The following is a 23,707-nucleotide window of genomic DNA, read 5'->3' as shown; positions in this document are numbered from 1 at the left end:
CACAAACGCCAGGAAAGTACTACATGTAATACACGACGCAATACATCTTGGGAAGTTAAAGTGTTTGACGACTGGCGAAAATCGAGAAACGCTAATTCAGGTTTAGAAATGTACCTTCCTGATTTACTAACGTGCAGCTCACAAGACTTACATGTAGACCATATTTTGTCCTGCTTTGTGATCGCAGGGTTGATGGTAGTCCATATCCACCTAAAACCTTGTACCTGTCCAGTTGTGTGCTGCAATTTTAAGATTTAAGCGGGATAATGACATCGACCTGAATTTTCTGGACGGTAAAAATATGCGTTTTCGGAATTTCCGCAAAATATTTGATGCCCAAATGAAGCAACTCGCCACGTGTTCGGAGGGAATATGTGTCACAATTCGACAGGAGGATCCATCCTTGAAATGGAGAACGCGTTATTGGAAGGCGAACATCTGGGTCTGAAAACTTCAGCTGAACTTACCAACACAATTTTATTCTACAACTGTAAATTTTTTGGACTCAGAGGTCTTGATGAACATCGTTCATTAGTTACGGAGCAGTTCAAGCTCGACAAAATAAGTGACAAAATATTTATTCGGACATCAATTTCCTGTTAAATGACGACTTTGTTTATTTTTAGCCTTAATTTTCAAACGAAGTTTCGTCAAAGATTTCTCAGTAACTTCATCGCAGATGCATTTAATTTTAACACACTATTTATTAAGGCATGTCATACGTTGGGATATACAATCGTACCAATCAAAAGTCAATTTCCTCTTAAGAACCGAATTTTGTTTTTTAGCTTAAATTTTGAAACAAGTTTTCGACAAAGATTTTTCGGCAATGGTTCATTGCAAATGCTTGAAATGTTTACACACTTTTTGCTTAGGCATGCCATACGGTAGGATATATTTCTGTACCAATCAAACGTTAACTTCCTTTTAAATGAATGCTTATTATTTAAATCCAAATTTTCAAACAAAGTTTCGTCTAAGATTTCTCAGCAAATATTCATTGCAGCTGCATGAACTTTAAACACACTATTTGTTTTGTTTTGTCATACGTTGAGATCAATTTTTTTACTAATTGGGTGTGATCAAATTCCTGTTAAATATCGACATTGCTCCATTTTGAATATTCACATTAGAGCGAGGGTATTACAATTGAACGTTGGCTCAGTTAAATTGTTAATGATATTTTGTGAAATCACTTTAGAATAGGGCAAAAGTCACGCGCCCGCTTGAAAACGGCCTTAGAATTTTGTGATTACTATTAATTATTCAGAAGACATATTGTTGTTTGTAAACATATTTAATAAAATATTGAGCAAAGTATGAACAAATCTTCAGTAATATAAACACATTGAAGCATGTACATTAACATTTACATTTACACAACATGTCCTAATAGGTATATTAGTATGTACTGCCGAGATCCGGACTAGTCAACACAAGTTTCTTGTTTCTTTTAGGGAATTGAAATGGTTCAATCCGAAAAGGGCAGGGCCACCAAATGTTCTCTGGTTGTAGACTGATGTACTGCCCCTCAGATGATGATTCCAGACACTCTGTAATGGAGTCGAGACAAATAAATACTGTGGAGTCATCATTGTTCGTTGGGGACCAATGTTCGTGGCTTTCTTGATTAACCATTGCCCACGAATTTACATCCCCACAAATATATATACAAGCATTTGTTTAATATTTATCAAAATTATTCCAAACTTGCTACCAACGAAAATACGTCCCCATGAGTTACAAGAATATTGGCTACTCACGAACAATTTGACCCTTACGAATAAAAACTAGTGGGTATTGTTTTTTTTTTACAAAAAAACACATGTCTCCCCTTCTCCCCAAGGATTGTAATATGGGGCAAATTTAACAATTGAAAAATAATGATGTCAGCTATATGTTACCTAGACCCAAACAAAATTTTATTATCTTTTTCTTAATTTGACCTTAAGTAAAACATAGTCAAGGTCATATATAAATCAATAGTACTTATAATTGTTCTTTGTTTAAAGTTTGAAGTCCTTCTGTCAAAGTATATTCAGGAGTTAAACAATGAAGTTATTTCTAATTTGACCTTATAATAAAATTTTTAGGTCAAGGTTAAAAATTTTGGTAAGGTTCAACTAGGTTATATTCCATCTATCCATGATACAAGTTAAAAGTCTGTATGTTAAAGGAGTCTTGTGTTATGGTCCGGACAATATCATTTATGAAAAGCTTGACCTTGAAGAACAAAATGGGTCAAGGTCAACACTTTTGGTGGCGTGCACTTCTTCTTAATACCATCTACCTATGTTCCAAGTTTGAAGTCTTAATGTCAAATGGTATTAAAGTTATTTCCCAAACAAAATTTTATTATTATTTCTTAATTTGACCTTGAGCAAAACAAGGTCAAGGTCAAATATTATTCAATAGTACACCTAAGTGTATTATTATTGTTCTTTGTTTAAAGTTTGAAGTCCTTTTGTCAAAGTATATTCAGGAGTTGAACAATGAAGTTTTTTCTAATATGACCTTGAAATAAAAATTCTAGGTCAAGGTCAAAATTTTTGGTAAGGTTTAACTAGGTTATATACCATCTATCCATGATACAAGTTAAGAGTATGTATGTTAAAGGAGTCTTGTGTTATGGTCCAGACAATATTTTTTATGAAAAGCTTGACGACCTTGAAGAACAAAATAGGTCAGGTCAAAACTTTTGGTGGCGTGCACTCCTTTTCAATACCATCTACCTATGTTCCAAGTTTGAAGTCTTAATGTCAAAGGGTATTCAAGTTACGGCTTGGACAAATTTGGATGAAGAAGAATAAGAAGAAGAAGAAGAAGAAGAAGAAGAAAGTCGACAAAAACAATATGTCTCCCCTTTGAAAGGGGAGACATAATTACTCCAGAGTGTATAAGTAGTAAAATGTGTTTTGATACCCAACGTTTTAAAATATATATAAAGTATTTTAGAAATAAAATAATAATGATAAATTTTTATCGGTTAGAATTTCCATGTATTGACAGTGAAAGTTAGGTGACGACTAGCAAAAACATGTATTACTATATTTGTATAGTATCTAGAGCAAACAAATTTGCAAAAATACCATTGTCTTAAGGATATTAAAAAATCAAAGAAGATAATTACGTTTTCCCTACCTGGTTTCAGAGATGTATGTTCCTTACAGCGACAGAAAGAGAGGAGCAAGAACGAACAGAACTGGGGTTATCAGCATGACTGGTAAGTAAAGATGTAGTAAAAATCTAGAAATGTCCTCCCAAAATATGAAAATAACCTAAAAAGGAGAAAAGAGTACCATAAAAATTGACGCTTATTTTTATTAAACGCTTAATGCAAATATAAATTATGTTGATATTGAATATGTTCTTTTAAGGACACATGAATTTTTTAAATCATTTTTAGGACTGCATGCATTAAAAAGAAAGTACTTTAAACCTTTGTTTGTAAACTCCATTGTATATTTTTATCTATAATATACGATCAAAGTATATCACTGAGGGAGTGAGGAAGATTCCAGTTCCCCGAGAGCAAGTTTATTTCCCGAGGCAAAGACGAGGGGAATATGCTTGCTTGAGGGGAATTTGAATTTTGCTGACTCTCAATGGTTTGCTTTAATTGTTTTATTATACCGATACAAACAATAAATCAGAAAAAAAAGTTCATTATAATTTTTTTGTAACTAGCAAAAAAATACGTTTCAAGAACAATCTTCGATTGATAACAATCAATCTATAAAAACGTCCCTTGATGCTTAGTATTTTCACTATCCAGACTCTTCAGTTAATTGTCTAATTCCTCATCTGCATGCACCCCAAACATGGAACTCGCCATTGTGTTGGCTGCCGTTTGCTACTGTTAACTGATTTCCAGACTAGCTTATTTGATTATGAATATTCATGATTTTTATTCGGAATACTTCGAAACTTTAACTTTACTTTTATGTTCCAAATAGGGGTGTATCAGTTCATAGAACTGATTCATTTTTTGCAGGGACTCAGTCTGTTTTGCAGAGAATCAGTCTGTTTACGGCAATTTTCATGGAGTCGGCGAAATATACAATCTAATTTAAATTAGATGTTAGATCCGCTCGCTTACTCGCTACACAAACGTAACATGCTCTTAGTAACAGACGTCCGTCTGGGAGAGAGAAGGTAATCGGATATAATTTGTGTTCTATATACAAAATCTATGCTTTCCCTGATCTTTTGTTTTGCAGCTTGGTTCTTCTCATCTGTTTTAATGACAGACTCAACTGATGTGAAGCATTTTCTGCATATACCCCCGTCACATTCTAGGTTGTCGGATCTTTCAGTCACTTTCTTAATGCATTCGATCCTTTCCGAGTTCAATTTAAGCTTTGACTGATATTTCTTTACCGTCTGCAGTCCTTTCATGCTGAACGAAAGAAAACCCGCAAACAATACGCGAATCTCCCAAAACACGCGTTTTCCTAGGTGTGATGGACTGCGTCATACTTGTTTTTCTTTCGTTTAGAACACCTCGGGTATCTCCGTACGCTGGTAATAAAGCCGAGAAGTTCGAATTCTCACCCAACAAATCAAAACAAGTTATTTCATTGGTTAGTTAAAAGGTCACACTGACGTGACCTTCTATGGCATGTTGTTTGATGTTTGTGTAGCGAGTAAGCGAGCGGATCAAACATCTAATTTTAATTGCTAAATATATCGAATTACTCTTATATAGTAAAAAAAAGTAGAGGTATAAGAACATTTGTTATCACAGATTACTAATTGTGTCCCAGTTTTCTTGTTAACATATTTCTAGCTCCGTTGTTTGCTTTATTGCCTTGTATTATTATCGCTACAGGTAGTTATAGTTTTTTTAATTCTATTGCCAACAATTATAATCTGTTCTCTTTCCGAGAATCTTTTTATTTCACCCCATGTTATAAACCTTAAAGATACCCCATCCACAACCACGTTCTAGATATCATTTTACAAGAAGCGAGTACACCTATGACTATTCCATTCATCTCCATTTTTACCTGGATAAATTACAGTAAAACACGCTTATAATGAATTGACGCTTAGAGCGAAGTATTTTTCATTCCTCGGGATTTTATTTCTTATTGTTAACTTGACGAATATAACGAATTATGCCTATATAACGAAGCAAAATAATCCGTCCCTTGCACTTCGTTATAAGCGTGTTTTACTGTACACGTGTACTTAAAGACTTTTTTTTATTTTCTACCTGGATGCAGTACAAATGTATTTTAAGACTACCCAATCGACAAAGATTCTATATTTGTTTTTGTTTTATTTTATTACCTGGATGATATACACCTGAACGGCTATCCCATCCACACCCACGTTCTAGTAATCCGGCTGTACATCCAACCATCCTCTTCTGAAGGCACAGAGTAACAGGACACAGCTAAATCTAAAAGATTAGATTAGATTAATACCGTTTATCCGTGGTTTTTTCGCGTGTCACAAAATTTGCGAAAATGGGGAAAATCTGTAACATTTTAAATTTGCGCCAGTCATTTGTTTGCGATTTAAAAAGTTTGTTATAGAAAACGATATACAGGATAAAATTTCTGCGAATTCAATTATTTGCGATTTTAAAGAGACCGCGAAAATAAGATAATCGCGAAAATTACCCGATGTACGGTAACGTAAACGTAGATTTATCTATAACATCAGACATTTATGTTTCATAAATACAGCTAGGTCTTAAACAGATTCAAGGATTTTTTATTCTTAAAAAAAACTTTTTTTGATTTGAATATCTCATTAAAATACTTAGATCTAGAATATATGTTATATATATACGTTTCAAAGCTAATTGTATATCATAATTATATCAAAATAGCATCAATCCATAAGTGAGAAAAAATACAAAAGTGTTAACTATTCATTAAAGATATTTCAAATTATAGATCAGAAATTTTCATATCTGTGTCAAATTTTTACAGTGTATTTACTATTGAAACCGATCAATAGAACTCCCAGTCAATGGACTGTGATTGATTGGACCGGCAAACTACATGCATTTCGGGGGAAAAACGATCAAGGTTTCGAATTAATATGTAAAATACAATTGTGAGCACTAAATAAACAAAATTGAATTAGGCAATAAAACAACAATCTAATGCATGATGAGTCAATATACCAGAATATTTTTTTCCGAAGTGCAGGGAACGGCAAATTGATCATTACAATCTATATTCTAATGTCCTCGGTCGTTGACTTGGGGGGGGGGGGGGGTAGAACCCAATGAGCTGTTCGCTACACCTCGGGAAAAATATTCTGGTCAATTGATTGCTCAGGCATAAACTAGTTGTATATCACAAAATGCAAGACGTTTTCTCGGAATTCCTGTGCTAAACAGTTAGGGTGATAAGCAAAATAAAAACGTCTGCATGTACCTTTCCTTGATCTGCTGATAAATCGCCGAACAACACGAATCAATGTCCCCAGTTTCCTCTTTTTCTTCCGTTCATCATCATTCATGATTCAACAACTTCAAAAGTCAAACATATTGTAAAGCACTTATGAATAAAATGCAACAAAACTCAATTATAACGAAATAGCGAACTTAGCTTAATGCGCAGTTGTGTGCAGGTAACTCGATGCTTCCCACTATACCGCCATCAGATTATGAGATATGATTTAAAACTTCATATCCTTGTTGAACAATTACATCATGTGCAGTGGATTGTCTTGTTATATTTTTATTTTTTTTTTATGAGTAACTGTACGATACTGTAACATATTTATATAAAAGTTCTGGGCTGAAATATGAAATCATGAATGATAAAGAATAAGAATATTTTCATGCGTAAAATTAATCTAAATTATTAAAGATTAATTATACTTACGTGAGTTGAGTGCGTATCATTAAGCCAGGCCTGGGAATTATAAAAAAAAAAAAGGAAACAGAAAAAAAAACTTTGCCAAATGTTGCAATTGTTTTTCCTTTGACACGTGTACACGTAACTACAGGTGACACATGGAAATTGACACGATCAGGTGCAACACCTGTATCGGATTGTTACTGAGGCAAGGGCCGGCTCCATTGAGAAGGTAAATAAAGTGATTATTCAGAGGCAACCCTCGGTTTGCTGCTATTATCAATAACGATACTAGTAATTTAACACGCTCTTATTGTGCAGGAGGTCTCCATCTTCATTGAATATCCAACACAAAACATGCCGTATAAATTCTCCATTTTCTGAATGGAAGTTGTAAACTTGTATTCATCTCACTGATTATGGCGATAATGTTCTAGTTTATATTGATTGCATTCAAGATTATCCAGAAACGCATTGATTTAAACAAGCCCAAGGCAACATAACCTGTAGTGTGAATAAAAAACAAGAGGAATAAAAACTGACGTTGAGTCAATTTGCACATGTAAATATGGCTTTGAGATAGTAGAATCGATGATTAAATGCACTTCATTTTGAATGTTTGTTTTCCTGCATGTTTGTTTCGCTGCAGTCTGTGGTATATTTTGTTCCCCTTTCTTCCATAAGTTGTCCGTTTGTCCCAATAAGTAGGCTAAATCTGACCTTTTTGTTAGGCTTTCAATGTTTATTAATAAGTATATACATGTATTTTCATGTATGGGTCTGGGTCTGGTACATATTTACAAGTCGTTCAGCTGATGACTCCGGAGTAACCCCCCCCCCCCCAAAAAAAAAAAAAACCAAAAAAAACAAAAAAAAAAAAAACAAAAAAACAAAAAAAAACAAAAAAAAAACCGCGAAATGAATCGGCAATGAAGCTTCTACTTAGTCAATTTTGTCGCACACTAAGCAATACTTTATGAATTAATTTGCTACAAAATGACTTTAGCGAGGAAATATAAGTCATCATTTTGTTATGCTTTATAGAAGAGCGATAAGATTGCAAATATTGTGTACGTCCATGTAAGCGCAAAAAATTAAAATTTATTACAGATAAACTGTATTACATGTACAAAATAGCATAAATTCAAGGAATCTAATATTGTACATTATGTGTAATCAAAATGTTCTCTTAAATGTAGAAGTATGCACTTTCGGTGTTAAATGTTTTGTTAAATGTAGTAGCTCTCTAAATACATTCTCCATGACACTTTTTCCGTAACAAAGGATACATGTAGCAATGAAGAAAAAAAACAACGAATGCAGAAAGAGCGAGAGAGAAATAGAGTGGGGATTTAATTAATTCCTTCAAGTTCGGGTATTTGATTCAGTGCTTACATATTACATGTATGTACCCTGGATGGTATCTCTCTCTCTCTCTCTCTCTTTTTCTCTCTCTCTCTCTCTCTCTCTCTCCATACCTCCAAAGTTTGTTACATGTATAATTTTTACTATTTACAACGGACACCATTTCCAGAATTATGAATAATTTAAACTTACATTGTTTTAGATGTTTTATATAAAATTATGAATTTGTATTAATTTTATAGATTACTCCCTCCCGCAACACCCGTTACTACACTTTGTTTCTAACCCTCCTCATTCCCCCCCCCCCCCTTCCACTACCAAATTATTATTTCTGATGTTTCATTGTTTATGAATATTATGTTTGACAGCTATTTCATTGACAGTATTTCCCGTCTGATATCAACTGTCTCCACGGTTTGATACTTTCAAGCATTTACCAAACACAATTGGTCATGATGACCACTCACTACACCGTTGGTCTCTCTCCTGCCCACGTGACTAAGAGCAAGGGCCACGCATTGTGCTGAGCTGTCTTCGAGGACAACAGACGTTAGACTTACACCGTCGTAAGGAACAGGTTCCCGCCAAGGAAAAGTTTCTTTGTTCTGAAACCATGTAGAACTTGAAAGGTACATGTACGTACATAATTTTGATATGCATGTATTCTTTATCTTTCTATTTTCATGCCGATTACTGATTGTTATCTACGCTTAAAATCAAGATTTTTAATTCATTTCATTTGAAAAGGAAATTCTACACGCTTTTTATGTACGTGTAATGTGTAGACAATTCTACAAATGGCTTAACACTGCACAAGAGCTTAAGTTTGTAAATGCTGGTTACAAGTGACAACTGTGATGATGAAAGTGTATATTAATAAGGTTCGAAAACTTTTAGAATTCTTCTTTGTTTCTCTTTTATATCAGCAGAAATCCTCTATCCGTTCCAATCTTCGTCTGGTGCTGATACTGACGGAACCAAGTACATGTAGATGGGAAATCTGAATCATGCAACGAATTGTAGAAAGACATCATCCTTATGCAACTCGGGTCTTCAAGTGTAAGTAAGATTGCTTTTAATTAGTTATTATTAGTTGATTGAATTGATTGAATGCATGACACACGTGTAATTACTGTGTTATTTCTCAAAGAGTAGTTTTGATTTTTTTTTTAATTTCGTTGAAGTCCGTCTAGTTATCATTTTAAGGGCGTCAATGAAAAAGTTTTAGCAGCAGTCATATTTTGAGCACATGAGATGTCAACCTATAAAGTATTTTTTGAAATTATTCTAATTGTTTTGGGTTTTTTTTTGGGGGGGGTGGTAGTGTTTTTCCATTTCTTTTTATCCTAAAATGCATCAAAATATCAAATGCGCAATTTTTAAATGTGTAATCTTAAAGAGCAGGGTGGCCGTGGCCATTTTTAAACAATATTCATCCCCTTTGTTTAAGGATAAATGAAAATACATGTATTTAAATTTTTAGGCTAAGATTTTTTGAAATATTTCTTCCCAAAATTATAGTTTCCTTATGATTAGATCAATGTTAAATTCTAACTAAAGGTATACAGTCATGTAGATTTGGCGGGTAATGTGTTGACCACCCACGTGCACACTCCCTTATTACATTGTAACTTTAAAAAATGTATGATGAATTTTGTTCAAAACAGATTAATAGCATTTTGTGTGCCGAAACATGCAGAATGTAGGGATAAACCTCAAGTTCATGCACCATTATATAATTTATTTCATGATTAATTTTGGACCTGTAAAAGAAGCACGTTTGATCTCAGAGCTTTAATTGTTTAAGTTTAAAACAATACAGTGTTGTTATTAGAATCGTTCAGTTTGCTGGAGGGGGGGGGGGGGGTAACAATTAAAGCTTGTCATATGTTTATATGTGAACCGATGTGCATTCCCCAAAACTGTTCATAAATCGGGGTATCCAATGTAATGTGTACAGGAACCAGGAATATTCTATTTTTTTTTATAACATGTAAATGTATCTCTTGCGCTTCTGCATGAATTGAATCCAATTTAACTCATATCATATTTGCACGAAATCCAAATGGAAGGGCATCTAAATAATTATGTATTGAGATCAACAGTTTTATGCCTGAGTTAAATTCACCCGGCCCCCCGGCCTTAAAAATTCATTTATTTAATCATTTTTGCCATCACAGCTCCTGTTTTAAAACTAATGAGAACATAATTTTGTGAATCGCTGTACTGGATAAAGATAAATACATATATGTATAAGACAGTTTTGTTGCAAAGCATCAAATCGTCTGCTAATATTTGAAACCACACGTAACTTTCCACAGAAAAAAATTTCTCTCTCTCTCTCTCTCTCTCTCTCTCTCTCTCTCTCTCTCTCTCTCTCTCTCTCTCTCTCTCTCTCCATTGCATTAAGAAAAACACAATGCAGTGCAAATTTTATGAAAAAATATCCGTATTAGTTGTAACTCTTTTAGTTATATTCATGCTTACTTAAATGATTAACCAGTGCAATTATATCGATTGCTTCTTGGACATTTTGATAGCATTTAGGGTTCTGCGTACTGGTTACCTCCCATAATATGTTATTACAGCAATTGATGATTGATATATATGCACTTAATTTAACTTATTTTGAACATTACCAATTTTTTTCAATGGCTCATAAAAAGTTCAGCGCCACTCAACTATCACTCTATCTTTTTTACGGTACTATAAGCTGGGTTCACCATAAACTGTCAAATAAAATTTTTACTTTCAATTGCTGGTTGGATGATAAAGTGGGTTACATTCTGAATAATAATATCATCATGAAAATATCGGATTAAACATTTAGGAAATCGGAGTTAATGCCTAGTCATAATTAAAATACAATAAAATTTATGGAATAAAGAAAAAAATATGCTGTCATTATTTCTACATTTAATTATATCTCACGCAACGAAGTTGCGAGGGGTAAACTGTTTTTGACCCGTCCGTCAGTCAGTCCTTGTTGATTGTTTGTTGGGGGTTTTTTGTGTGTGTTTTTGTAAGCGCAACTTCTCTTAAACCGTCGATTGAAATTAGCGAAACTTTGCAAGCTTTTGGGACACAATGTGTAAAAGTGCATACTACCAGGAAATTCCGATTCCATTATTTTTTCTGGAAATTTTGGCCCTTTTGAATATAGATAGAAGGAATGGATGTATAAATTTGCAGGAAGTTTTTAGCTGCTGAATTTTTACGAGTTTTGCTCTTAATCAAATTATTATGTTTAGTTAATACAATTCATTTGTGTATCATTGTCAACTGATGCGGGAGCGTGGGGAATGTGAGCTTGTTCACTCACGTGAGTGAAATAATATGAGAAAGTCGAGACAAAAGGCAACTTATTGCTTTCCCCTCCACCCTCCACTACTTCCCCTTAAATGTTGTTGTTGTTTCTTTTTAGCTCACCTGAGCTGAAAGCTCAAGTGAGCTATTCTGATCACTTTTTGTCCGTCGTCCGTCCGTCCGTCCGTCCGTCCGTCCGTCCGTCTGTCTGTCTGTCTGTCTGTCTGTCTGTCTGTCTGTCTGTCCGTCTGTAAACTTTTTACATTTTGAACTTCTTCTCTAAAACCGCTTATCCAATTTCAACCAAATTTGGCACAAAGCATCCTTATAGGAGGGCGAATATAAATTGCAGAAATAAAAGTCCGATCTGTATTCAAAGCGGAGAAAACCTTGAAACTGTAGAAAAAGGGGGGTGCATTTTTAAAAATCTTCTTCTCAAGAACTACTGATTCCAATTCAACGTAGTTTAGCATAAATTATCCTTATGGGAAGGAAAATATAAATTGCAAAAATTAAGGTCTAATTCTGTTTCAAATCTGAGTTATTACGAAAATAATAATATAGGAAAGGCGTGTTTCAATCAGTTTAATAGCCTCGGATTCGGCATCCGGTAAAATGGGTAGACAAGACTTGACCTGGGCAAAACAAAAGATAAGCAGTTATTAATCTGCCAATCTCATTAAAATTTCAGGATATTTGATGGACCAGTATATTTGTATTTGCTGTAAATATTGCTGCAAAATAATGCGTATATGGAATTGACGATTGCCGATCTGCCCCGGCTTTTATTTTTCCACGGCCCGGTTTTGCTTACCCATTTTACCAAGACTCGTATTCCATACTTCTAAAACGAGGTTCTTTGTTTAAAGCAGCCATGACATTATACGAAAAAGGGTCGATCTGACTATGATGAATTTGCTTGTTGTGCAACAGTTCGCGTATGAAGGGAAATTTTTGAAACATGAAAAATATATTGGTGCCGATTTTGTGAAGTAAATTGAGGCTAAATATTTCAATGCGTTGACAGTTTTCACACATGACGTTGATGTTAGCTTGTTCTGATTTTCGTTTCGTTTTCATTATTTATGCTTTGTAACCTGGAAACTGTCGTCTGTATTTCGTGATTTTTACGTATCAAATCAAACAGAGACTTCGGTAAATCAAACAGTTACGTTAACTGTTTACCTGCGCAAATTAAGCAAAATCTGATGTAGGAGTACTGAAATACAATTCATTCTATCGATAATTCGGCATTATTTTTTGCGTGATGGTAGATTAATGCAATAGGTTTTTGTTGAGATGCTCGGCATTTTCTCTAGTTTATTCAGTTTAAATAAAGTTTGATATCGCTTAAGGAAATATGTAGGTATATACATGTATATATATGATTCATTTCGAAAAAATAAATTGTGTTCTTTATTTGTTATACATGTAGTGCATGTTTCTTGTGTTTAATTGTTAACAATTTCTATATACTAACCATTTTTGAGTGTTTGCTTCGAATTATAAGCAAGATACAGAGATTTGCTAACAATTCTATGTTTGTACACAGATCTTAAAAGCTAAAGATTAAATCAAAGTACTGATAGTACTGAAAAGCGCTAACCCAGCTTCTGTATGTATATAACAGATATATGTATATAGCATTTCAGCTTCTGTATACGCACTATATTTCCTCATCACTGCATGACAGTCCCTGCAATGATGTATGTAAGCCCCGTACATTAATTTCACAATAACCCGTAAATTAGATTCACAATAGCCCGTGCAGTTATGTGCATAAACCCCTGAAACTGGTTCCCTAACCAGTTTAAATGATGTATACTTTTGCTTAGAGGGGGCGGTTATTCGATGCACCGGAAGTTGAAGTCTTACGGCAATAAACGGCTGAGCTATGCTTAGCGCTTTAAAAAGTAAAAAAATTGTCAATATTTATTACGAAAATTTTCAAAATCTGTTCTTTCAGAAACCAACTTATTGAATTGTAAACTTAACCTTTTTAGCTCACCTGAGAATGGGGCCACAATGGGGGGTCGAAGTTTAACAAATGAATATATAGAGTAAATCTTTAGAAATCCTCTTCTCAGAAACTAATCGGCCAGGAAAGCTGAAACTTGTGTGGAATCATCCTCAGGTATTGTAGATTCAAAGATGTGAAAATCATGACCCCTGGGGATAGGGTGGGGCCACAATGGAGGGTCGAAGTTTAACATATGAAGATAAAAAGTAAATCTTTAAAAATCTTCTTCTCAGAAACTAATTGGCCAGGAAAGCTGACACTTGTGTAGTGAAGATTCAAATTTGTGAAAATCATGACCCCCGGGGGTAGGTTTTTGCCACAATGGGAGATCGACGTTTTACATAGGAATATACACAGTTAATCTTTAAAAATCTTCTTCTGAGAAACTAATCAGCCAGGAAAGCTGACACTTGTGTGGATGCATCCTCAGGTAGTGTAAATTCAAAGTTGTAAAAATCATGACCCCCGGGGGTAGGGTTGGGCCACAATGGGGGATCGAAGTTTAACATAGGAATATATACAGTAAATCTTTAAAAATCTTCTTCTCAGTAACTAATTCGAAGGCAAAGCTGGAACTTGTGTGGAAGCATCCTCAGGTAGTGAAGATTCAAAGTTGTGAAAATCATGACCCCTGGGGGTAGGTTGGGGCCACAATGGGGGATGGAAGTTAAACATATGATTATATACAGTAAATCTTTAAAAATCTTCTTCTCAGAAACTAATTCGCCAGGAAAGCTAAAACTTGTGTGGAAGCATCTTCAGTTAGTGTAGATTCAAATTTGTGAAAAGCATGACCCCTGGGGGTAGGTTTGGGCCACAATGGGAGGTCGATGTTTTACATAGGAATAAACAGAGTCATCTTTAAAAATCTTCTTCACAGAAACTAATCAGCCAGGAAAGCTGGAACTTGTGTGAAAGCATATTCAGGTAGTGTAGATTCAAAGTTGTGAAAATAATGATCCCCAGGGGTCGGGTGGGGCCACAATGGGGGGGGGGGGGGGTCAAAGTTTAACAAAGGAATTTATAGGGCAAATCTTTAAAAATCTTCTCAGAAACTAATCAGCCAGATGATTCTTTATAATTGTTAAGACTTTGGCCCCAGGACAATTCTTTGGCCTCACGAGAAGGTTGAGAGTTTACTGTACGTTTATATCCCATATATAAACTATTGTTAGGGATCTTTTTGAGAACTGCAATACTCAACACATGATATGACTATTAAATCATCCTGTTAGAAAAGGGACTAATGATTATAAACATAAGAATATCCAGGGGAAAATGGATTTTATTTATACAGGATTTACATGAATTATTGTATATTGTCCAGATAGTTTGTATTATGACTCCATTGAGCTGATTTTATCATACCTATTGTTCCTCAGGTGAGCGATGTGGCCCGTGGGCCTCTTGTTTGTTGTAGGGGTTTGTCTGCTTCCCATTCCACATACAAAACAAATGACGAAATCAAGATATTGTGCAAAATCATATACGAAAAGTGCACTTCCATGTACTTCGATGATATAATTATTATATGAGAACACATTTCTTTGATTAATAAATTTCTTTAATGTTTGGAATTTCTACATGCATAGGAACATTTTTTGTAATGTCTATTTCATGTGAACATTGTTGTTTCTTTCTAGGGGAGACTGGTTGCTGTACAAGTAGCTCCGTGAAACGGTGGAAGATACAGGAGACAGATACACATGAATCATCATCATCATCATCATCATCATCATCATCATCATCATCATCAGTTTCAACACCATAGTTCAGCGACTTACTTTATGTAAGTGTGTATTATTGTTTGTTTGAATACCACACCACCCCTCCCAGCCTTTATTTTCATCATTTTAATAATCAAATATATGCATATGCATATTCATCTCCACAAGCCAATGGTTTCCGATAAAAGGGTTTTTGAGAAACGAAGTGTATCGGATACCCTTCGCTAGCGAAGATGATACATATTAGGAGAGAACAAATAGAATCGATATATGAAAAAAGTCCAAGATCTCGTCTGTGATACTGTGACATCCCTTCTTTTTTTAATCGGAGAAACTGACAAATACTATGGAAGCTATTTTCTGGAGGGAGTTTAAATAAAAAGTCCATAACATCCCTGATCTGTTGAAACCATTCAAAACACTCGCATGATTTTTTGATATAATACTTTTATGTCGCCTGCAATGTAAAATCCCCCTAGACTTAGTATTTTCAGTCGCTCCCTTCAACCTGACGAGGTAGAGATGACATTACAAAAGAAATATTATTTATTTGTCTTTTCCAATATCAAAAAGAAAGGGAAGAAAATGATATTCTAGGACAGAATGTATCAATTATACTATGGCTAATTTAAGAACTCCTGATCATATTTTCTATTTTCCGATGATTTCTCGGCATTAACTTTGAGCAAACAAATATGTGGAACTACTGGTTTTATTTCAGCCAAAAAAAAATGTTTAATGTTTTACAGTGTAATTTAAGGAGTAATTGACTTTTTAAAAATTTTGTTCAAATGAATTTAAGGGTCCTTTTTAAATTTACAAAAATACGGTTTACTCCTTATTTATTCCAGTTTAGTTAGGGTATTTCGATTTTCATTTTGTGACAGGTTTTAAAATAAACAATAAAATTATGCATGTAAATATTATCGAAATAATATGTTTGCTTTCCTACGTTGTACACTTAAACTTTGATGCGGTGATCATGTTTTGAATATGAATTAATGTATTTTATCCATGTTGAAAATTACGCTAAAGCCTTTTAATTACATGTAGCTAACTACAACAAAATCAGGCGATCTCATGCTAATGCCTTTGACTGAATAGAATATCAAATTTTTATATAATCATAACTTTGGGATAAAATCAATTGAGTAAATCGCTTTGTCTGTGTTTTGGCTATCAGGGTGGAATGCTACAACAAATTTTAATAAATGAACCGTTAAAGTGTCATTTATAAATTCATGAACATGACTTGGTTGTTCAAAGACAGATGTATGTCACAGACGTTTTTGTTTTAAACACAAGGTTATATTCAGACGACACGTTCCTCAATTTTATATAACTTTTTCCAGGATTTTGTTAATGGTTTACTACTACTTCGACAAGCTTTATTGCAAAAAATTAGGATACCTTACCAGGCATTTCTGCAAAATTCTAGAGTATGCAATTTCCTATATAATCTTCTGAAAATACACTTGAATTGCTGATAAGAAAATAAATAAATATACAGTTTAGGGAAATTCACTATGTTGGAATTCTATTTCGGCCGGGACTGGGCTTTTAACTCAAGACCTCTAGAACCCGCGCTCCTGACAGTGAGCGGCCACGGCTCTTACCATTTGGCCATCTAGGCACATATCCATATACAAGTTAATTTTAATCATTTTAAAAATAATTATGAAAATAATTTTTATTGGAACTCTTTATTACGAGGAGATACAAAAAATATGCTCAAAGAACGTGTTGTCTGACCTTAAGACAACACCAAAGGAAACACATATTTTCGTTTGTTAACAATATAAACAGAAATAAATATAAAGCATATTAGTTCTGTTAGGTGAAATAACGAAGTTTGTTTTTTCAAACAAGCAATTACTTTGTAGGAAATTAGTTTATTTTAGTCTTTGCTTTTATGTTCATTAACATGCAGATTGTCTTTTGACGCTGTATGTTTTCATGTAGCTTGGCTAAATCATTTTTTTTTCAAACATGAATGGGACCATAAAACTTTAACTCTTTTATTGTATTGCTTTTTTCAAAAATACATTTTCAAGGGGCAATACTTTCAGAAAATCCCTGTATTCATGAAATGAAAATTCAGAAAAACTTAATACACATTTATTATACAAATGTGTTTGACTGTGTTCATTTATATATGTCAAGTAGAAATTGTATATCGGTCAAGTTTTTGTTAGAGTTGCTACCTTTTCGTCAAAGGTACTTTTTAGCTCACCTGAACCGAAGGTTTGAGTGAGCTTTTATGATCACTGGGCAAAATTTAACCAAACTTAGTACAAAGCATCCTTATGGAAAGGTACATGATTATCTAATTTTTTAAAAATAAAGGACTTGAACTTTTTTTTCAAAAGAAGATAATTGCGAAACAGTGAAAAAAGGGTGTGTGCTTTAAAAAAATCTTTTTCTCAAGAACCCCTGCACAAGAAATTCTAATATCTACACCCTTAAGCTTTTATATATAGTGAAAATTCTAAATTGTTAAAAGCGTGACATTCAAACCGATATCGGGACCCCCAAAACGTTCAAAGTTTAACATAGAAATATATATGAAATGTTTAAAAATCCATGCAAAAATTGTCAAATAATATGAATTTTAATAGTCCCGGACTTTTGCTGGGGTCTCAAGAGAGGTTCAAAGTTTACTATAGAAATATTTAGGGAAGATGTTTAAAAAATGAAAAAAAAAAAATGGTACAACTGATTTTTCAGGTGAGCGATCTGGTCCACGGGCCTCGTACCAAATCCAACGAAAAACATAAAATTGATGCTGGTAAAATCGCATATTAAATATATTGTTTGAAAGAAAACTTCAAGTTTTGGTTTTGTCAATTCTGGATTTTGTTTACAGACATAATGTTTTTATGAAAACCCTCTTTGAAAAGCAACGTATAGTAATACGTACCATTAATAAAAGTTTTAATTTTCCCTGATTTTTTATTATTGCAGCTTATAAAAGGAACCGTAAATCAAAACAAACGCCAAATCTTCAAGATTCTCCAGCATGTTCGAGGCTCTATCATTCAGAATTAGATTCTACTGCAGTACATCAGTATTCCAGCTTGTCGGATGTAATAAAAGACCAGAAGGGATAACGGAGGACAGTCATTGGACCTCCAAACGCTATCGTGTTTTGTTGAATATATTTTTTTTCTAAATTGGAGTCGCCTAAATTCTGTTTGCTTGATACTTGGACATAACATACACTCGTCCTTGGAAAAAACTTCTTTGAACTTATTAAACTAATCAGACTTTAGTGTAAATTTATTGTCAGTGTCCCTTAAATTCTGACTACTGGACTTTAACATTTTTCTAAAAAACATGTATCAAATATAATTATTTTGATTTTTATAAATAATATTATCTTTGTTTTGTCATTTAGAGAGAGAGAAAAGAAAAGAGAAGGAGAAAAAGATTGATATTTGAGAGAAACAGAGAGATAGACAGTGAGAGAGAAAGGTGAGGTGACCAACTCTCTCCCCTCACTCTCCCCTCTCTCACTCCCCAATCTCCCCTCCTCTTTTTACTCTCTATCCCCTCAGGGGATGAGATAAGAGAGTGGGGAGATAGAGAGTGGGTGGGGAGGGAAAGGGGATAGAGAAAGTAGAGAGGAGAGTGAAGAGATAGAGAGTGAGTAGAGGACAAGAGAGAGAGTGAGTAGGGGACAAGAGAGAGTGAGTTGGGAGGGTGAGGAGAGAGTGAGTGAGTGGGGAGGGTGAGGAGAGTGAGTGAGTGGGGAGGGTGAGGAGAGAGTGAGTGAGTGGGGAGGGTGAGGTGAGAGTGAGTGAGTGGGTAAGGTGAAGAGAGAGTGAGTGAGTGGGGAAGGTGAGGAGAAAGAGTGAGTGGGGAGGGTGAGGAGAGAGAGAGAGTGTGGGGAGGGTGAAGAGAGAGTGAGTGGGGAGGGTGAGGTGAGAAAGTGAGTGGGGAGGGTGAGGAGAGAGAGAGAGTGTGGGGAGGGTGAAGAGAGAGTGAGTGGGGAGGGTGAGGAGTAAGAAAGAGTGTGAGTGGGGAGGGTGAGGAGAGAAAGAGTGTGAGTGGGGAGGGTGAGGAGAGAAAGAGTGTGAGTGGGGAGGGTGAGGAGAGAGAGTGAGTGAGTGGGGAGGGTGAAGAGAGAGTGAGTGAGTGGGGAGGGTGAGGAGAGAGTGAGTGGGGAGGGTGAGGAGAGAGAGAGAGAGTGTGAGTGGGGAGAGAGAGAGTTGGGAGGGTGAAGAGAGTGAGTGGGGAGGGTGAGTGAGTGGGGAGGGTGAGGAGTGAGTGAGGAGAGAGTGAGTGAGGAGAGAGTGAGTGAGTGGGGAGGGTGAGGAGAAAGTGAGTGAGTGGGGGAGGAGAGAAAGAGAGTGAGTGAAGGGTGAGAGTGAGTGGGGAGGGTGAGGAGAGTGCGAGTAGGGAGGTTGAGAGAGAGAGAGAGTGAGTGGGGAGGGTGAAGAGAGTGAGTGGGGAAGGTGAGATGAGAGAGAGAGTAAGTGAGGGGGTGAGGAGAGAGAGTGAGTGGGGAAGGTGGGGAGAGATAGAGTGAGTGGGGAGGCTGAGAAGAGAGAGAGAATAAGTGAGGAGAGAGTGAGTGGGGAGGGTGAGGACAGAAAGAGTAAGTGGGGAGGATGAGGAGAGAGAGAGTGAATAGGGAGAGAGAATGAGTGGGGAGGGTAAGGTGAGAGTGAGTGAGTGGGGAGGGTGAGGAGAGTGATTGGGGAGGGTGAGAAGAGAGAGAGAATGAGTGAAGTAGTGGGGAGGGTGAGGAAAGAGAATGTGAGTGGGGGGATTAGGAGAGAGAGTGAGTGAAGAGAGAGAGAGAGAGAGAGAGAGTCAGAGGGAAGATACAGAATTACCCATTTTTAATCATAAAATAATTGATAGAGTAACAAAAAAAACCATCGTGCTAGAAAATCTATGAAATCAATTGATCAATTTCATTAAGTCGTACATGTACGTATCGCATAAAAGGAAGCAAAACAAAGTTTCGCAATTGTTTAAGAGGTTTATTTCTTTGCTTTCAACATCTTGGTCTCTACACATGTTGATGTTCCGTTGGTTGAGTTTGTTCCTTGCCACCCTGAAATAAAGAAAATATATATACTGGTCTCTCATAATATCGCGGTACTTATTTTTTTCCCTAAAAAAAGATATACCAAGTTATCATTTTCACATGTCATTAGTGCTGTGTAAAAAAGCTTGTATAAGACTAGCTTTTCTGAGGAACATCAATTTCCCAACTTACTTAGTTTATTTTGTGTGCTATTTTTAAATCACAAGTCTTATTCACCTTCAAAATTAGAGAGTTCCATTGTATCGCGGCATTGGAAATTTGGTAGCCTGGTTTAGTTATAACGGACAGTGTTTATCTTTTTAAAATAAAATACGATTCTTCATGAAAGCAAAGTCACTTAAACTGGTTAGGGAATGAAATATAAATTCTATCATGCTTTTTATTTCGTTTTTTTCATCAGATACATTGTGGACTTTTGAACTTGCTTTCTCTCCGGAAAAAAATTTATTGTGAGAAAAATTTTATTTGCAGATATATTTGACAACCTTCTTTGCACTCATCCTGAAGTTGGTGCATGAACTCCTTGTGGAAAATCACGGGAGAAAACTGGAATCCTACTTTTTGGAACATACCGCGATACAACGGAACCCGCGATATAATGAGAAGATAGTATAGATATAAATTAGGTAAAACATTTCATTAAAGTATTCATATATCCCATGCATATGCTGAGATCCCGTCTGATGAGTTCATTTTACACTATGGCTATAATATAATTATATATTATAAAATATAAATTTCAAAAAAAATATATTGTTTAATCCTGAAGGTTCACTAGATTTCTAATGAAAACACGACAATTTTACCTGGGACTAAAATATTTCTTTTTTTAAAACTTTGAAAAAAAAATCCGTGGCTTTAAGGGTATCATGCATCAATTCATGCTTACGATATAATATACCGGGTATTCTCTAAGTGTTAAACTGTAAGTTATGATTACATTAAGTGTAAACTTATCGGTATTTCCCAACACGGCTATTAGACCTAAACATCAATTATTAAATCTCTAAATCTCTACATTTATCTCAAGTAACCAATAGGGTAATTATCCGTAAAAAGAAATCAAAATAGTTTAGCTTTAAAATGTGAAAATTGTCCTATATTTTTATGCATAGTTCTTTATCATTAGATGGTGAATATAGCCTTAAATACCCACACCCATCCTATTTCCTTAAATGATATTCTATAAGTGTAAAAATATGTATCCTAGTAAATTAGAGGGTAAACCTGCTGGTGTTTTCCAACACAGTTGTAGCATTTACACTCGGAGCTCCACCAACCACAGCTTCCGGACCCACAGTGAATGTTGACGCAATGTCTGTTACAGTACGAACAGCTGGTCGCCAGGGTGGAGGCTGTGGACAAAAAAACTAGCTATCAAATCAAAGTACTGAAATTCACTTACTTTTTCAACCCGATAAAAATGTGAAAAGTTTTTCTGAAGAAAAGTTTGTTTAGTTTGTGCTATGTACAGTTAATAGTTGGAGTTTTTCTGACAGTTGCATGGATTTAAAACAAAGCAAGCTTTTGCTACGTCAGTGAATACCGGTAAACTTTAAGTAATCCTCTTTTTACTAACTGACTTTATAGACTGTTAAAAACCAAATTTTTTAAAGCGCTGAGAAACAGAATTGTTAAAATCAAATCAATCAACATCTATACTACTATATTAAAATAATAGACCCGAATTTTTGGGCTTAAATACCGAGAAATCGGAAGTATATTGTCTTTTGTTTTATATATTTTTCACATCATTGGTACTTGGAGATTCCCAATTTGTTTTTATTTTTTCTCAATCAGGCTTCGCTAATTAATAATCAACGAAAATTCCTTTAGACGATCCGGAAATCGTCTCAATTTATCGGATTTTACAATCTTGCGCATGCGCAATACATTCACGCTAAATCACGGGATGCTCTTTAGTTTATGTTTCCGCAATGTCACATTTGCATAAATAAAATAAAATAAGTAAATGCATGCACGGGTCAAAGTCTAGTGTATAATAAGGATTAAGATTCAGCCCTCTCATAATCTTTCCGTGAATATGTGTACTAGAATGCATTTTTTAATAAAAATATTTCTTTCCTGAGTCTTGAAGATTTTGGTCTTCGTTGTTCAATTCAAAGTGATATTTTTACCGACTCAGCTCAGTATGATGTAGTTTTCTGATCGAAGGTTACTTTTTGGCGAAGTTGCAAATATGTCAATATAAGCTTGTTAATTTGATTATTCCAGTATTCAATATAATGATATTTAATCAAATTCAATCTATAAATTTTATGTAAAAAAGATAAATGCTTACATGCACATAACAACAGCAAAGCCACGGATGCCAACAAACAAATCTTCATATTGGTGGACTGAAAATTGTAAAAAAAATTCTAGATACAATTATATAATATCTATTGTACAACAATGCAGGTGGAAAAAAGTTAAATAGAGAGACAAATAAATATTGGACTACCTGTTCAGTTGTTCTACACAGTTCACGTTGGTTTTCTCCTGTACATTTTTGTTTGTCTCTCTTTATATATGCGTTTATAATCCTCGCATCCTGAACATAAAAATCTATCTTTTAGTTTTTATAACTGATGAATAGGCAGATTTTAAGGAAATGTGTACACGATGCAGTGTAGAAGCTGCAGAGGAATAAAAGCAATTGGTCATTGTTAAAAAAAATTATCTTTTGAGAACCACATCTGGCGCCATTTTGAAACACGTTTCCTGCACTCTCAGTGCTGATAATGTGTGATGTGACAAATATGATTTATTAAATTATCGTCAGTATACTATCATATCAGTTACATCAACTCGTTGAGGATAAGCTAGTATTAAAATTGTTCAATAAAGAAATAATTTTTTTCAATTGTCTGTAAAAAACTATATTACCCCAACCCACACCCCAAATATTTTTTTGGTGAAATTATATTGTTTCATGTAGATGTATGTGTTCATGACAACCATCCTCATTCGCATGACATATATTGATAATTAATTAATAATAATTAATTAATACAATTCTATGACATTGAAATGTGAAGATAAATAAAATCAAATGAATCTTAAGTCTGACAAGGTCTTATCTTAGGAAAGCCTCTGCTGAGAAGGGCGGGTTCACTAAATTTCCATAAGATACAACACAAGACTGATCCTTAGTTTAGACATCATACATTAAAAAGGAACATTGTAAGGTCAATTTAAGAAACATTTCAAAGATATAACGACGATATCGAAGAAACACATTTACATGTAAGATAAGAAGTCTTCACTAGCAATACAGTTAATGTTTATATTATTTTATTACATCTACGACAAGTTGTCAACTAGCATCCAGATTTCGTAATGTTAAAATCACTATCAAAAAGTGTTTGAGGAAAAATATATATACGCTGTAATTATTTTCTTT

The 23,707-nt window shown here is 34.7% G+C and overlaps 3 long non-coding RNA genes across 6 annotated transcripts; 1 reads left to right on the top strand and 2 right to left on the bottom strand.

The window, feature by feature from the left end:
- Positions 1 to 1,278: 1,278 nt before the first annotated feature.
- LOC128183429 (uncharacterized) lies at positions 1,279 to 7,240 on the bottom strand. The gene is made up of 5 exons (XR_008243597.1): positions 6,852 to 7,240; positions 6,399 to 6,493; positions 5,296 to 5,407; positions 3,142 to 3,278; positions 1,279 to 1,553 (listed from the first exon to the last, which is right to left on the bottom strand). It is a non-coding gene; the product is annotated as an uncharacterized LOC128183429 (long non-coding RNA).
- A 1,456-nt stretch (positions 7,241 to 8,696) lies between these two features.
- Positions 8,697 to 18,615, top strand: LOC128183428 (uncharacterized). Of its 4 annotated transcripts, none has more exons than XR_008243595.1 (4): positions 8,697 to 8,818; positions 9,116 to 9,248; positions 15,159 to 15,304; positions 18,207 to 18,615. It is a non-coding gene; the product is annotated as an uncharacterized LOC128183428 (long non-coding RNA). The 4 variants fall into 4 exon arrangements; XR_008243596.1 differs by having other exon boundaries at positions 8,698 to 8,818; positions 9,119 to 9,248; XR_008243593.1 differs by having other exon boundaries at positions 8,698 to 8,824; positions 9,119 to 9,248.
- Positions 18,616 to 20,219: 1,604 nt separating this feature from the next.
- Positions 20,220 to 22,863, bottom strand: LOC128186031 (uncharacterized). The gene is made up of 4 exons (XR_008243880.1): positions 22,766 to 22,863; positions 22,604 to 22,661; positions 21,529 to 21,656; positions 20,220 to 20,307 (listed from the first exon to the last, which is right to left on the bottom strand). It is a non-coding gene; the product is annotated as an uncharacterized LOC128186031 (long non-coding RNA).
- Between the last annotated feature and the right edge of the window lie 844 nt (positions 22,864 to 23,707).

Source organism: Crassostrea angulata, chromosome 5 (assembly GCF_025612915.1).
Source record: "Crassostrea angulata isolate pt1a10 chromosome 5, ASM2561291v2, whole genome shotgun sequence".
Classification (NCBI taxonomy): domain Eukaryota; kingdom Metazoa; phylum Mollusca; class Bivalvia; order Ostreida; family Ostreidae; genus Magallana; species Magallana angulata.
Note: the sequence above shows the minus strand (reverse complement) of the source record. Positions and strands in the feature narration are given on the sequence as shown.